The sequence below is a fragment of the Vulpes vulpes genome, chromosome 1 (genome assembly GCF_048418805.1).
Source record: "Vulpes vulpes isolate BD-2025 chromosome 1, VulVul3, whole genome shotgun sequence".
In the NCBI taxonomy this organism is placed as follows: Eukaryota; Metazoa; Chordata; class Mammalia; order Carnivora; family Canidae; genus Vulpes; species Vulpes vulpes.
Window position 1 is genome coordinate 50,272,083 of NC_132780.1, and position 14,969 is coordinate 50,287,051.

Consider the following 14,969-nt stretch of genomic DNA (forward strand, 5'->3'; position numbering starts at 1 on the left):
TTCAGCAATGTACTAGAAGTTTTAGGCAAAAAAAATAAATAAATAAATAAGAAGAAGAAGAAAGAAAAAGAAAAAGGAATCTAAGTGCAAAGGGAAACAAAATTGTCTATATTGACAGATGACACAATAGTGTATGTAGAAAATTCTAAAGAATTCACAAAAAACCTGCTTGAAGTAATAAACAAGGCTGCATAACACTAGATCAACATAGAAAAAACCAACTGTATTTTCATATAATGGCAATGAGCAATCCAAAAATGAACTATTTCTATTCACAATAGCATCAAAAATGAAACAATAAGAAATAAAATTAACAAAAGAAGGGCAAGATTCGGGGCACCTGGGTGGCATAGTTGGTTAAGTGTCTGACTCTCGGTTTCAGCTCAAGTCAAGATCTCAGGGTCTTGGGATCAAACCGCACGCTGGGCTTCGCATTCAGTGCAGAGTGTACTTAAGACTACCCACCCTCCCCAACCCCGGACACGCTCTCTAAAAAAACAAATCTTAAAAATGGAGGGGGCAAGACTTGTACAATGATAATTACAAAACAATGCTCAAAGAAATTAAAGATCTAAACAAATGAAAAGACATTCCATATTCATGTTATTACATTTCTCCCCCAAAAGAGATCTACAAAGTCAATGCAACTTCTATCAATATCAATCACAGCACACTTTTGCGGGGAGGGGGGAATGACAAGATGATACTAAAGCTTACATGGAAATGTAAGGAACCCAGAATAGCCAAAACAATTTTAAAAAGAATAAAAACACTGCAAGACTTTTATTACCGAATTTCAAAATTTACTATAAAGCTACCATAATTAAGACAGTGTAATGTCGGGATCCCTGGGTGGCGCAGTGGTTTAGCGCCTGCCTTTGGCCCAGGGCGCAATCCTGGAGACCCGGGATCGAATCCCACGTCGGGCTCCCGGTGCATGGAGCCTGCTTCTCCCTCTGCCTGTGTCTCTGCCTCTCTCTCTCTCTCACTGTGTGCCTATCATAAAAAAAAAAAAAAAAAAAAAAAAAAAAAAAAAAAACAGTATAATGTCTTAAAATAGGCATACAGATCACTGAAACAGAAATGAGAGTCTAGGAATAATTTACAGTCAATTGATTTTGTTCTAAGATTTCATTTGAGAGAAAGAGAGAGAGCTTACACGAGTATTTGGGGAGGAGGGGCAGAGGGAGAGAGTTTCAAGCAGACTCCGAGCATGAAGCCCAATGCACAATTTAATCTCATGACACTGAGATCCTAACCTAAACCAAAACCAAGAGCTGGACACAAGTGGCTAAGCCATTCAGGCACCCCTATGGCAAACTGATTGTTGATAAAAGTGGGGAAACTTTTTTTCAACAAATAGTGCTGGCACAACCAGATATATATGTCTAAAAAATTATTTTAGATCCATATCTCATGCCATACACAAAAGTTCATGGAAATTAATCATAAATCTAGGATATGATCCAAAACAAATGATAAACTGGACTTCTCAAAACTAAAACTTTTGTACTTCAAAGGATACCATGAAGAAAAAGAAAAGACAAGTAACAGAATGAGAGAAATTATTTGCAAAACGCAGGTCTGATAATGGGCTTCTATTCAGAATATACAAAGAATGCTTACAACCCAATAATAAGACAAACAACTGTGAAAATGTGTTAAGGAAACCTAAGTCAAAATTGGAACTGGGAAGCCATGAAAGGAGGGTTCTCACGTACACACCATTTATTGCATGCTTGCTTAGTTCAGCAGGAAAAAGAAAGATTTCCTCTCCGCACAGCAACAAGCTGCAGGCACCCAACAACAGCAACCATCCTCACCTGTAGCCAATGAGAGGCTATCACCACTTCACTCACTTACAGCCAATGAGAAGCCACCAACATAGTGAATTCTCATTTTCTTCCAATGAGTTCATACAACCCCTCCAAATATCTTCTTTTCTCTACAAAAGGATGCCCCCCTCCTTTGTTCCCAGGATCTGCCTATGGTTCACCATAGTTTCCTTCTCTTGAATTGCAATTCCTCTTCTATTTTCAAATAAACTTGATTTTGCTGGCTGATCAAGACATTTTTCTTTTAAAAAGTGCTGATATTTCATGACGTCAGAAGTGGAATCCAAAGGCAATGAACTCCCGAGGAATTTAGACCCCTAGAACCATGTGTGGCACACACTTGTGCCTCTCATGCTCTCTGCTTGAGTTGTCTTCTTCCTTTCAGTTTGGTAAGTCTCTTACTTATTTACTTATGAGAGACACAGAGAGTGACGCAAACACAGGAAAAGGGAGAAGCAAGCTCCCTATACGGAGCCCGATGAGGGACTTGATCCCAGGATCACGACCTGAGCCGAAGGCAGATGCTCAACCATTGAGCTACCCGGGTATCCCTGGTAAGTCTCTTAAATTCAAGCTCCCTCCTTTTAGTTGAGCTCTCCAATTTTATTGGTGATGTGTTTTCTTGAAGGTATACGTCCTTTTAGTGATACTTGTTTATTTTCTAAACCTCTGGTTTTGAAGTATGAAATCCCAATCCCCTAAATTTTCTCAAGAGAGTCCTCCTTCTGGGACTCTGGTCAGTTTTATGTTCAAAAACAATAGTCCTTCCTCTTCTGCATTCTTTAGTGGAACAACTTAGCCAAAGATAACTTACAACTCCAATGGCCATTATGGGGAAACTTCAATCACCCAAACTTGTATTTTTCAGAACCAAACTAAAAGACCAGCTCTGAAATTAGACTAAATGGGATGCCTATTTTAATTGATACCTGGAGCCTTCCAAATGTATCCAAGATTTTAAAGTTTTCTTTTCCAAATATCATTTTCAAAATAACAGAGGTGAACAATTGAAAGAAGACCCAAAAAAGCTTCCAGGGCCTCTTTTTCCCTTCCCTTGTGCTCTTTGTCTCTGCTGCCAGCTTCTTTTCTTCTGCATCCCCATCTTCCTTATACCCTCTGCTTTCTCATTCTGACCCCCTCAGTGTATTTTTTTCCCCAAATCTCTCCCCACTTCCTGCTCCCTGAACCTATTAAAACCTGACTCTTTAAAAGCAGACCCTCTGTGGATCCAAATGCTAAACCCTTAATTTCTTATGTTACCTGGACTAAAGTTGAATTACAAGCTATAGTCAAAGATTTTCCCAAAGTATCTGAAGATCCCCATAGATTTGCTAAAGAATTTAGTATAGTCATTCAAACTTACCAACCTGGTTTCTCTGGTTTCGATCAGCTAGTCCATATGCTTGTTAGCGAAGGCCAGGATCAACACTGAATGCAAACTACCAAATGGAATGATCCCAAGAAGTCTAGAATTACTACATGAAGACAAAGAAACCCTTGCTGCCTTATATATGATCAGGTTTGGGGAACTGCCAAATGACTCCTCTTGGTAATTCTCAGGGCTTTCCCAAAGCCAGCTGATTGGAGTATGACTTAGGCTTGTACCCAGAAGTCCAATGAGCCCATGCATGATTATTAGAGTCAACTCCAAATTATCTTTAAAGAAAATTCTGGTCTTCCTTTGGATATTGAGTCCACCTGGACAGCTTTTAACTCTAGGTTCATTAACAGGCTGAACTGAGATTTTTTTTAGTCTAGTAAAAAGGACCAGAACAGAATGAAAAAGTATGTCCACTGCAAATTCAGCTGATTTAGCAAAGTCTTAGATGATTCAAATAAAGGAAGACACTTAAATGCCTTAATTTGAACTTCAACAAATGAAGGCTCCTAAACAAAACCAAAACCCTCCAGGTCTCTGCCATTATATTGCAAAAAACCAAAACACTGGAAAAAAGACTGCTACAAGCTTAAGTACTTACCCAGGCACCTTCAGTCCTCTAACCAGCCAAAGTCCTCCTAAGGAACAGTGATGGAACTCCAAAGAACTACAGGGACTTTTCCAGTCCATTCCCTTAATTGACCTGGAGAAACCAGTCTCCAGATTGGGAATGAATCTCTCTGTCCTTATTGATACTAGAGCTGCACTCTCAGTGTTCAGCTCCACTGCCATTAAACAGCCACTGCTTCAGAATACTAAAAGTTCAAATAGTAGGTGTTTTTAATAAATCTCAACAGGTTCCTAGCTCTAAACCTATCCCTTTTTGCTTAGGTCTTTTGAGATACCCATCCTTTGCTCCTTAGTTTCTCTGAACTTATTCATTTATTGGGCTAACATTTCTTAGAAAAATATGTTGGGGGGATCCCTGGGTGGCGCAGCGGTTTGGCGCCTGCCTTTGGCCCAGGGCGCGATCCTGGAGAGCCGGGATCGAATCCCACATCGGGCTCCCGGTGCATGGAGTCTGGTTCTCCCTCTGCCTGTGTCTCTGCCTCTCGATCTCTCTCTCTGTGACTATCATAAATAAAAAAAAAAAAAAATTAAAAAAAAAGAAAAAAAAAAGAAAAATATGTTGGGACTTTTCTCCCAAAAGGGGGAAACAATTCTAGAATTTGACAACATCAACCAAAATAGACAATTAGATAAGTCAAATGACCCTTCAACATCTCTTATTTTCTGTCTCTGACATCACTACAGCTATTCCAAGAACACTAACCATTTATCCCTAATGGATCAGCTACCATCCTCCCTATGGCAAAATCATCAACTGGTATTTACAGAATCCAGAGTACCTCCTGTTAAAGATCCAAACAGATTCCTCAAAATCTGTCAAAATCTGTAAAGAGGCCCTTCAAAGCATTAAGCCAATCATAGAAGGCTATAAGACCCAGGGCCTCATTATCCCCTGCACCAGCACTACAACACCATTTTACCTGTGAAGAAACCAAATGGCCACAGATGGAGGCACACCAGGACCTTGAACCATAAAACAATATTGTTATTGCTTTGTCACTCTGTTGCCCCCAATCCCACCTATTAGCCTCCACCTCTGAGAGCAAATTTTCTTTCATGATTGATTTATGTAGTGTTTTCTTCAGTATCCCAGTAAATAAAACTAGTTAGTATCTTTTTGCCTTTACCTGTGAAGAACAGCAATATACCTGGACAGTAATGCCCCAGGGTTTCATGAAAAGCCCTTATTTCTCACAAACCTTGAAGGCTGACCCAGACAATATCAAGTTCCCTGGAGACTCCACTTTAATACAATATGTGGATGACTTACTTCTCTGCTCTTCTTCCCAAGCCTCCTCCCAAGAAGACAGCATCCATTTGCTAAAACTACAAGCCAAACAGAATATGAAGTCTCTTTTAAAAAAAATTACAATTTGTTCAAACTTAATTTTGATATTTAGGACATTTAACCTTAGAACAAGGACTTCATTTAGATCACACAGTCTTCATGGCACCCTGACCTTCTCAAAGCCCAAAACCAAACATCAGCTGTGAAGTTTTCTTAGGCTGGCAGGCTATTGTTGCAACTGGATCTAAAACTCTTCCTTTATAGCCCAACCTAAATAAATCTTGTTAAAAATTTCTAAATCCAGGAAGATTGAGATGACATGGTTTTTCAAATCTTAAAAGATTTAGTTTAATATCCTCCACCACCACCCTTGGACACACCAATTATCAACTCCCTTTCTTGTTGTATATGAAAAAGGGAATGCCCTTGGGGTACTCACCCAAAAACATAAGGTTCACCACCAACCCACAGGATATCACAGACAACTAGATTCTGTAGCCCAGGGATATCTCCCTTCCTCAAAGCTATACCTGTTACTGCCCTTCTTGAAAGGGCCACTGAGGGAATAACCATGGAATCCCCTTTAACTGTCTTTGTGCCAAATGCTGTCAGAGCTCTTAACTTTCATCATACTCAACATCTTTCATCAAGCCATTTCACTTCCTATAACACTGTCCCATTAACTGCCCCTTATATCACTCTTATTTGCTGCAATAACCTTAACCCTGCTATTCTTCTCCCCTCCTCTACTGATGAAAGCCCTCACAACTGCTAAATACTGACAAATTACCTTCTGACCCACATGATGATTTACAGAAAACTTCAGATAATGCTGACTTTTCCTGGTTCACCGATTATTCTTATTTGAAAGATTAAAATGGCAAATATTGTGCTGGGTATGCAATACCAACTTTTGAAATAACTGAAGCAGCATCTTTGCCTTTGCCTACTTCAGCCCAACAAGCCAAATCATATGTACTCTTTAGGCCTGCATGCAAGAGAAGGGCAACACTACAACATTTGCACTGGGAATAGATATGCCTTTGGAGTGACTCACAACTTTGCAATGTTATCTAAACAACATAGCTTTTTTACTTCTAGTAGAGATCAAATTAAAACAAGCCCTTACCTTCAGTAATTATTGGATGCCATATTTTTACTTGCTGCTTTGGCTATCATTAAGGTCCAGGGGCATACTATGCTGGACTCTCGAAATGTAATCACTTCCCTGACATTTCCACAAAAAAAAAAAAAAAAAAAAAAAAAAAATGCTGCCTTCAAAGGGTCTAAAAGTCAAAAAACTCTGTAATGGTCTAAAGAAACTCACCTCCAGATGGTAGCTTGGAGAAATTGACTAGAGACACCAATAATCAGCACCAGAAAAGGAAGAATAATATTGGCAATCAAATGGTTGCTGGTATGATAAAAAGAGAAACTTGTGTTTTGGGCCAAATAAAAACTCAGTCCCACAAGAAATTATGCAATTCTATTTTTTAATTCCCTTTTTAAATTAACATGCAATAAATATACAGTGTTGTATTAGTCTCAGGTGTACAATACATTGATTTAACACTATATTGTTCAATATTCTTCAAGATAAGTACCTCTTAATCTCCTTACTTATCTCACCCATCCCTTCCCCCACCACCCCTCAGGCAACCACCAGTTTTTTCTCTGTATTTAGGAGTCTGGTTTTTTGTCTCTTTTATTCTTTGTTCATTTGTTTTTGTTTTGTTTCTTAAGTTCCACGTGAGAGTAAAATCAGATGGGATGTCTTCTTCTGCCTTATTTCACTTAGCATTAAACCCTCTAAGATACATCTATGTTGTTGCAAATGGCAAGATCTCTTTTTTTATGGCTGAATAATATTCCAGTGTGTGTGTGTGTGTGTGTGTGTGTGTGTACACCTTCATTCATTCATCTATTGATGGACAATTAGGTTGCTTCCGTATCTTGGCTATTGTAAATAATTCTGCAATAAACATAGGGTGTATATAATTTATCAAAATATATGTTTTCATTTTCTTTGGTAAACAGCAGTAATAGGATTACTGACTCATGTGATGATTCTATTTTTAATACTTTGAGGGAACTCCATACTGTTTTTCATAATGGTTACACCAATCTGCATACCCATCAACAGTGCACAAGGCTTCCTTTTACTCCACATCCTCATCAACTCTTAATTCCTGTCTTTTTTTATCTTAGCCATTCTGACAGGTGTGAGGGTAATATCTCATGGTGGGTTTGATTTGCATTTCCTTGATGGTTAGTGATGTTGAGCATTTTTTCACATGTCTATTGGCCATCTGTATGCCTTTGAAGGAATTCAGGTCCTCTGCCCATTTTTTTTTTCCTGCCCATTTTCTTTTGGATTATTTTTGGTGTTGAATTGTATAAACTCTGTATTTCGGATATTAACCCCTTTTGCAAATATGGATATACCATTTGCAAATGTCTTCTCCCATTCACAGGTTGTCTTTTTGTTGATGGTTTCCTTTGCTATGCAAAAGCTTTGTATTTTGATGTAGTCTCAATTGTTTATTTTTGCTTTTGTTTTCCTTGCCTTGGGAGATATATCTAGAAAAAAGTTTCTCTGGCCAATGTTAAAGAAATTACTGCTGTTTTCTTCTAGGAATTTTATGGTTTCAGGTCTCACATTTAAGTCTTTAATCCATTTTGAGTTTATTTTTATTTTTTAAAGATTTTATTTATTCATGAGAGAGACACAGAGAGAGGCAGAGTCCCCGATGTGGGACTCGATCCCGGGTCTCCAAGATCAGGCCCTGGGCCGAAGGTGGCGCTAAACCACTGAGCCACCCGGGCGTCCCCGAGTTTATTTTTAAAGTTCCCATTATTGACCACTGTACCTATACTAAACATTGATCCATGGATAAAATGATCTATGGATAATAATGATAATTTTTAAATTAATACTAGTGGGGAAATATTAACAAAACCACAAAAAAAGGCCTCCTCTGATTGCCCCACCTGCCCAAAATACAATTGAGGAAAACCTGCCCTTACTGCTCCCAGGCACTTTAAATTGCCTAATGGCGGGATCCCTGGGTGGCGCAGCGGTTTGGTGCCTGCCTTTGGCCCAGGGCGCGATCCTGGAGACCCGGGATCGAGTCCCACGTCGGGGTCCCGGTGCATGGAGCCTGCTTCTCCCTCTGCCTGTGTCTCTGCCTCGTTCTCTCTCTGTGTGTGACTATCATAAATAAATAAATAAATAAATAGCCTAATGGACCATTCGAGGTTTGGAAAATGAACTTTATTCAGCTACCCCCATATCATGGGTACAAATACATCTTGACAATGATTCCTATGTCTTCCCACTGGATCAAAGCCTTTACATGTAGACAAGCTCCCTGTCTCTTTAGTAGCTAAAATCTTACTGGATAAAAAAAAATCATCCCTACCTGAGAACACCTCTTAGGCTCTTCAGTGATCAAGGAATTCATTTTATTGGTCAAATATTACCATGAGTCTGTGATGTCTGGCTAGTTCTACAGCATCTTCATGGTCACTTACCACCTTTCACTTACCCTCAGTCTTCAGGACTAGCTGAACAAACCAACAGCACTATCAAAATTCAATTGGCAAAATTTGTGGAAAACCTCCAAATACCCTGGCCAAAAGAATTACCTTAGTCCTTCCTAATCTTAGATCTGCTCCCTTCAGAATCTACAAATTCTTTGAGATAATTTTTCAGAATCTACAAATTTCACAATCTACAAATTCTTTGAGATAATTACTGAGTGCCCTACGGATCCGGATCTAGCTTCGACACTTTTTGACCCACACCTGATAAAAGGAGATATATTTCAGTATCACAAAGGTCTAATTACATCCCTTGAAAACAATCATGTGCTTACATTGGTTTTCACCGCTAAAACTTCATTACCACATTAAAAGGTAACCCCCAGGACGCAAACATGACTCTGCATTTGCCTCCATCAAAAGGGTACTTACCTCTTTTGTGGACTTTCATGACAATTAACAAAAGATTAAAACTCTCCCCTGGAACTGGGAAAACTTGCCAAACCCAGTTCTAAGGCAATAGCAGCCCAACAACAGCCACTTGATCACTGGCTAAAGTACAGGCATACCTTATTTAATTGTGCTTCGCAGATATTGCTTCTTTTTTTTTTTTTTAAACAAATTGAAGGTTTGTGACAACCCTGTGTCAAACAAGTCTATTAATGTCATTTTTCCAACAGCATTTGCTAACTTTGTAACTGTCATATTTTAGTAATTCTCGTACTATTTCAAACTTTTCATTATATTTTTTAGTGATCAGTGACCAGTGATTATAGCTTGCTGAAAGCTCAGATGGTTAACATTTTTTAGCAATAGAGTGTTTTAACTAAAATATGTACTTGTTTTATGGGGATCCCTGGGTGGCTCAGTGGTTTAGCGCCTGCGTTTGGCCCAGGGCATGATCCTGGAGTCCAGGGATCAAGTCCCACATCAGGCTCCCTGCATGCAGCCTGCTTCTCCCTCTGCCTGTATCTCTGCCTCTCTCTCTCTCTCTCTGTCTCATGAATAAATAAATCTTTAAAATAAATAAAATATATACTTGTTTTAGACATAATGCTATCATATGCTTAACAGATTACAGTATAGTGTAAACATAACTTTTATATGCACTGGAAACCAAAACATCCATCTGACTCGCCTTAGTAATATTCAATTTATTGCTGTTTTCTGGAACTGAACCCACAGTATCTTTGAGGTATGTATATAGCCTTTGATTACCTATTCGCTAAACAAGGAAGCATTTACGCAATAGCAAACACCACCGGTTGCACATGGATAAATCCTCCAAAGTACAAACCCAATCACATAATATTAGGGAACAAGTACACTGGCTACAATAAATTCCACCTGAAAATCTAAGATCCTTCGATCTCTTTAGCAGGTCACTTTCAGATTTGGACTCCTTGCCTAGGACTATTATATGAACTAGTATCATTTTTTTTTCAGATCTTTTATGTATTTATTCATGAGAGACACAAAGAGAGAGAGAGAGGCAGAGACACAGTCAGAGGGAGAAGCAGGCTCCATGCAGGGAGCCTGATGTGGGACTCGATCCTAGGATCAGGCTCTGGGCTAAAGGTGGCGCTAAACCGCTGAGCCACCCGGGCTGCCCATGAACTAGTATCATTATTCTGTCCTTATATCATTCTGTATAATCATCTTTAAGCTCTGTACCTATTGTCTATCAAAACCTTGTAGAAACAACATATCCAACAGGGTGATGCCACCTCAACATTTCAAGATATCGCCAATGCTTACAATCTTGGTAAGATACAGATTTTGGATGGGAAACACCCTAGAGTTCTCCCTCCCACTGTATCTTGTTACTCAAATGTGGCTTTAGTGGTTTCCAATCTGTGCACCTCCCTCTGATGTGGGACATGAAATACAGGAAAGGACCTTCCAGGCACCAAAGGATAAAAACAATTCTAACAAGCAACAGATGGCTCAACTCTTGATCAGTGATGCTAAGAAAGGTGTGATAATGTGTTAAAGGAAACCTAACTCAAAATTGGAATTTTGAAACCATAAAGAGATGACTCACACACATATCACTTGTTCCAGCTTGCACAGTCCAGCAGTAAGGTTTGTTCTCTGCCCAGCAACAAGCTGCCCTCACCTACAGCCAATGAGAAGCTGCCACCACTTCAAATTCTGTTTCTTCCAATGAACTTTTGTTCAAAACACCCTCCCAAACTTCCTCCTTTCCTCTATAAAAGGACACTCCTATTTTGTTCTCAAGACTTGCCTATGATTCACCATAGTTTGCTTGTCCTGAATTGTAATCCCTCTGTTGTTCCCAAATAAACCTGATTTTGCTGCCTGAATCATCTACCTTTTACTGTTAAAAAGTTGACATAACCCAATTAAAAAATGGACAAAAGGTTTCAGTAGATATTTCAAAAGTGACATAAAAATTGCTAAGAAGCACATGAAAATATATTCAACATCATTGGCCAATAGGGAAATTAAAACCACAATTAGATACTACTTTCACACCCACTTGGACAGCTATTTTAAAAAGACACAATTAACAAATTAAGTTCTGGAAAAATTAAAACTCCCATACACTGCTGGTGGAACTATAATATGGTGCAGCCTCAATGGAAAAGTTTGGTAGTTTTAAAAAGTTAAACACAAGTTTACTATACAACCCAGCAATTCCACTCGTAAGTATCTATCCAAGAAAAATGAAAACATATGTCCAAAGACTTGCACATGAATGCTCAGAGCAGTATTATTCATTATATCCAAAAAGTAGAAGTAACTCAAGTGCCCATCAACTGGTGAACAGATAAAACAAAATATGGTATAACCATACAATGGAATAATATTTAGCAATAAACAAGAATAACTATTGATAGACGGTACAAAATGGATGAATCTCAAAAACATCATGCTAAGTGAAAGAAACCAGAAATAAGACAGCGCTTATTTTATGAATCCATTTATATGAAATGGCCAAAAGCTAATCTATAGAGACAGCAAATCAATGGTTGCCTGATTGCCTAGCTGAAAGCCACAGCTGGGATCAACTATGAACTTGCATGTGCCAACTTGTTAGGGTGACATAAATGGTCTAAAAATGAATAATCACTGCACAATTCCAAAAACCTACTAAATTTACTAAAAGTCACTTAATTCTTTAGAAAACAGAGTATTCAATCTCAAAAAGGTGATTTCCATATGAACTCTGCCTTCCTAAAGTTAGAGAAAGGTACCAAGATGATTATAGATGTTTCTGTATCAGAGATCTTAACAGGGAAATGATTTCTACATACCTAGCAAAGCTTATAAAGAGTTCTAAAAATATGGACCAGGTAACTTTGCAAGGTCTCTTCGGAACAGAGTAAGAAAAAAAAAAGATATTTAGTAGAAAATAAAATGTTCAAGATTTATAGTGTTATCTAACTTTTCTGATAAATTTTTAAGGATTTTCTTCTCTACTTCTACTACATTTTTATTAAAGTATTGCAAACTCAATGTACTTCTCCAATAAGTGTTCTCTCATAGTAAATTCAGTCATTCAGGATCCATAAACAATGGAGAATATACATACCCCAGCCTAAAATTTTATAAATCCATTTGGTATTGATTTTGAGCCTGATTTGAGGCTCCACCACTACCAACTTGGAACTGCCACACCATATGAGATTTTTCTGGCACTCTCTGTAGCCTAGGTAATCAATCCAACTTTCTACTGGCTAGGCTGGCCTCCTTGTAGCTGGTTTTCATAAATACAAAATCTGTATAATTGTTACTGGAAGTACTTGCTGAAATATGGAACTGGTTTGAAATACCATTTATTTTAAAACGTACATGCACAGAGTCACATACATGCAGTAACACATCTTCCACACCCAGCCAATCAATCAAGTTAATGTTTTTTATTAGAGAACGAAAAATTCCAATATAGTTTATCTTTCTTTTCTGGAGCCTTAGTAAATGTTTTCCAAGAAATCAAGAGGAATATGATTGAAAAATGAAAAAATGAATTAAAAGGTAATATATACCTTAGTATAATTAGTCCAATTCTAAATAAGCAGGACCTAATTTTAACTCTGGGGAAAGAGACCTTTGATAGAACTAACAAAAACAAATTCTGTTTTGAAGCAGTTATTCTTGTATATGCAGATGAATGCTTGTTTCCGTGTGAATCTGGCACAGTCCATTATATTGAAACATCAGTTTAAGATGAACACGTTTTCTATCAAGTTTATGTAATAAATGATCCCAACACATGGTATGAATTCTATCATTTGTAACAACCTTTCCTCTCTTCTTTAAGGGAATAACGAGATAAAGTTCTGAGCTGCACATCTCTGAAGATAAGTAACATCCTTATGGATGCGCTTTATAGAGCTGAAGTTGGGTGGCCCAGAAATGCCCTGCTCACGTGATAAATGGTAAGTCAATCACATCACAGTTGAGCTGCACTAAACCGGACAGATTACAATGAAACCGGGAGCTAGGGAGCCAAGAGTTTCAGATGAGGACAAAAGTACTGGCACATACAAGTCTTCGCCGGAAAATAGCTCGGCCTCTTTCCTTCAAATTCTGGTCCCAAATCTGTCCCAAATCTCTCATGTTTCAAAAACTCCTAATCTTTTCCCCTCCAGACTTGTAGCCCCGTACAAGACCACAGAACGTTCACGGCTGTAAAGGCTCCCAAGTAAATACAAACAAGCAAGCCAAGAAGCGACACCTCCCAAAACCTTCTCAAGGCTTTGGACCCGATTTGGCCTGGGAGTTGCGGAGAGACGGTCGCCCACCAGAACTTCCTCCCCGGTGCGATGAAGGGACTGGAGGGCGGGAGGGGTAACGGCCTCCGCCCCCTCCTAGCGCCAAGGGTGCAGGAGATCGGAGAGCGACCGGCCAGCTGTACGGGGTGATGGGTTAGAGGAGGCGAGCTTTGCACAGCTCCCACGGATCCGAGGCATAGAAGGTCCACCTTGCCTCTCTCCTTTTACGTAGACATAGCTGCGGGCCCTCAATGAACAAAACCGAAACGCCAATACCCAAGTCTCGCCGCTCTGGGAGCTCCCTTCCGCGTGCCTCCGGCGTCGGCTCCGCGCCGGCTCCGCGCCGGCTCCACCCTCCCGGGCTCCCCCGCCCCTCCCCAGCCGGTCCAGCCCCTGGCCACGCCCTTCGCGCCCCACAACTCCCTGACCACACCCCTCGCACCCCGCCACGCCCCTGGCCACGCCCCTGGCCACGCCCCTGGCCACGCCCGGCGCGCTCCGGCTCCATCCCCGCCAGCCACGCCCTTGGTCACGCCCCCTCGCGGGCTGGCGCCACCTCAAGCCCCTTCCCACCTCCCTCCTCAACCCCAACACTAGGCGAGGGCATTGCTCACCCACCTAGATGCGCCGGGCGCTGCGGACGTTCTCGCGAGTCTTCCCTCCCTCCCTTCCCCCTGCCCCACCCCTACTCCTGGGCTGACGTGTCGCCCAGACCCCCGAGGGAAGCAGCCGCCTTCGCTGTCGTTCTGCGGCCTCTTACCGGGTGGTCTGCGCCAGAGCGGCTTCAGCGGTTTGGGTAGTGGCAGAAAGGACGCCTCCGCCCGGGTTCTGTGGCTTGCGAATTTGGCTTTGCCTCGTACTGGTGTTTTGTTTTGTTTGACGTTTTTGGAATTTTCCCGCGGTAGCTCGACAGTGGAGCGGCGCCCGCGCGCTCTAGCCCGCAATGCACTCTGGGGCCTGGCGACGGTCGGCGTGCCCCCGCGGCCTCGCGGGAAAACTGCGCCCAATCTCGCGCTCGTGGGGGAGGGGCGGGGACCTCGCGCCGGTTCGGCCGGAAGTTCTCCCGGCGCCGCGCGCTCCGCCGGGGGTGGGGGAGCGGCGGCGGCCTGAGGTGTACGCCGGAGGCTGCTGGGGTCGCGGGCGCGAGCCAGGCGGCGACTAGGACCCGGGGAACAGGAACCGGGGCTTTTAAGTCAGCTTGTTGCCCAGGTATTGCAAGATTGAATCCGAAATGCGCAGGAAGTAAAATGGAAATCAGTTTTTTAAAAAGAAAAATCGAGGCTTTGTCAGGGGTAAAACCTGTTAACAAGGCGTAGCGTATGGTTTTCTAGCTACGGTCGTACACAAAAAAAGGATCTTTTCTGGGTGAATAGTCCTTCCCATCCCCTCCCAATCAGTACCATTCAGTGTGAGTCGGTTTCATATCAGTTCAGTGAAACCACTTAAAGCATTTTCTGTAAACTTCATCCCTGTTAATTATTAGCTTGTCTTGATGATTTTTTTTTCCCCCTTTTTATCCTGCAATTTAGCAGGGCATGGAGGGTTTTCACAGA

The 14,969-nt window shown here is 41.0% G+C and overlaps 1 protein-coding gene across 3 annotated transcripts in view; it reads right to left on the reverse strand.

Annotated features, from left to right (window-relative positions):
• FANCC (FA complementation group C) overlaps positions 1-14,378 on the reverse strand; it is a 272,604-nt gene extending 258,226 nt beyond the window's left edge. For 2 of the 3 annotated variants that reach the window (XM_072763799.1, XM_025984233.2), the window contains exon 1: positions 14,177-14,363. The gene's annotated coding sequence lies outside the window, so the exon portion shown is untranslated. Of the gene's footprint in view, positions 1-14,176 lie in introns of all 3 variants that reach the window. The other variant, XM_072763814.1, reaches the window with a different exon arrangement.
• Positions 14,379-14,969: the final 591 nt, after the last annotated feature.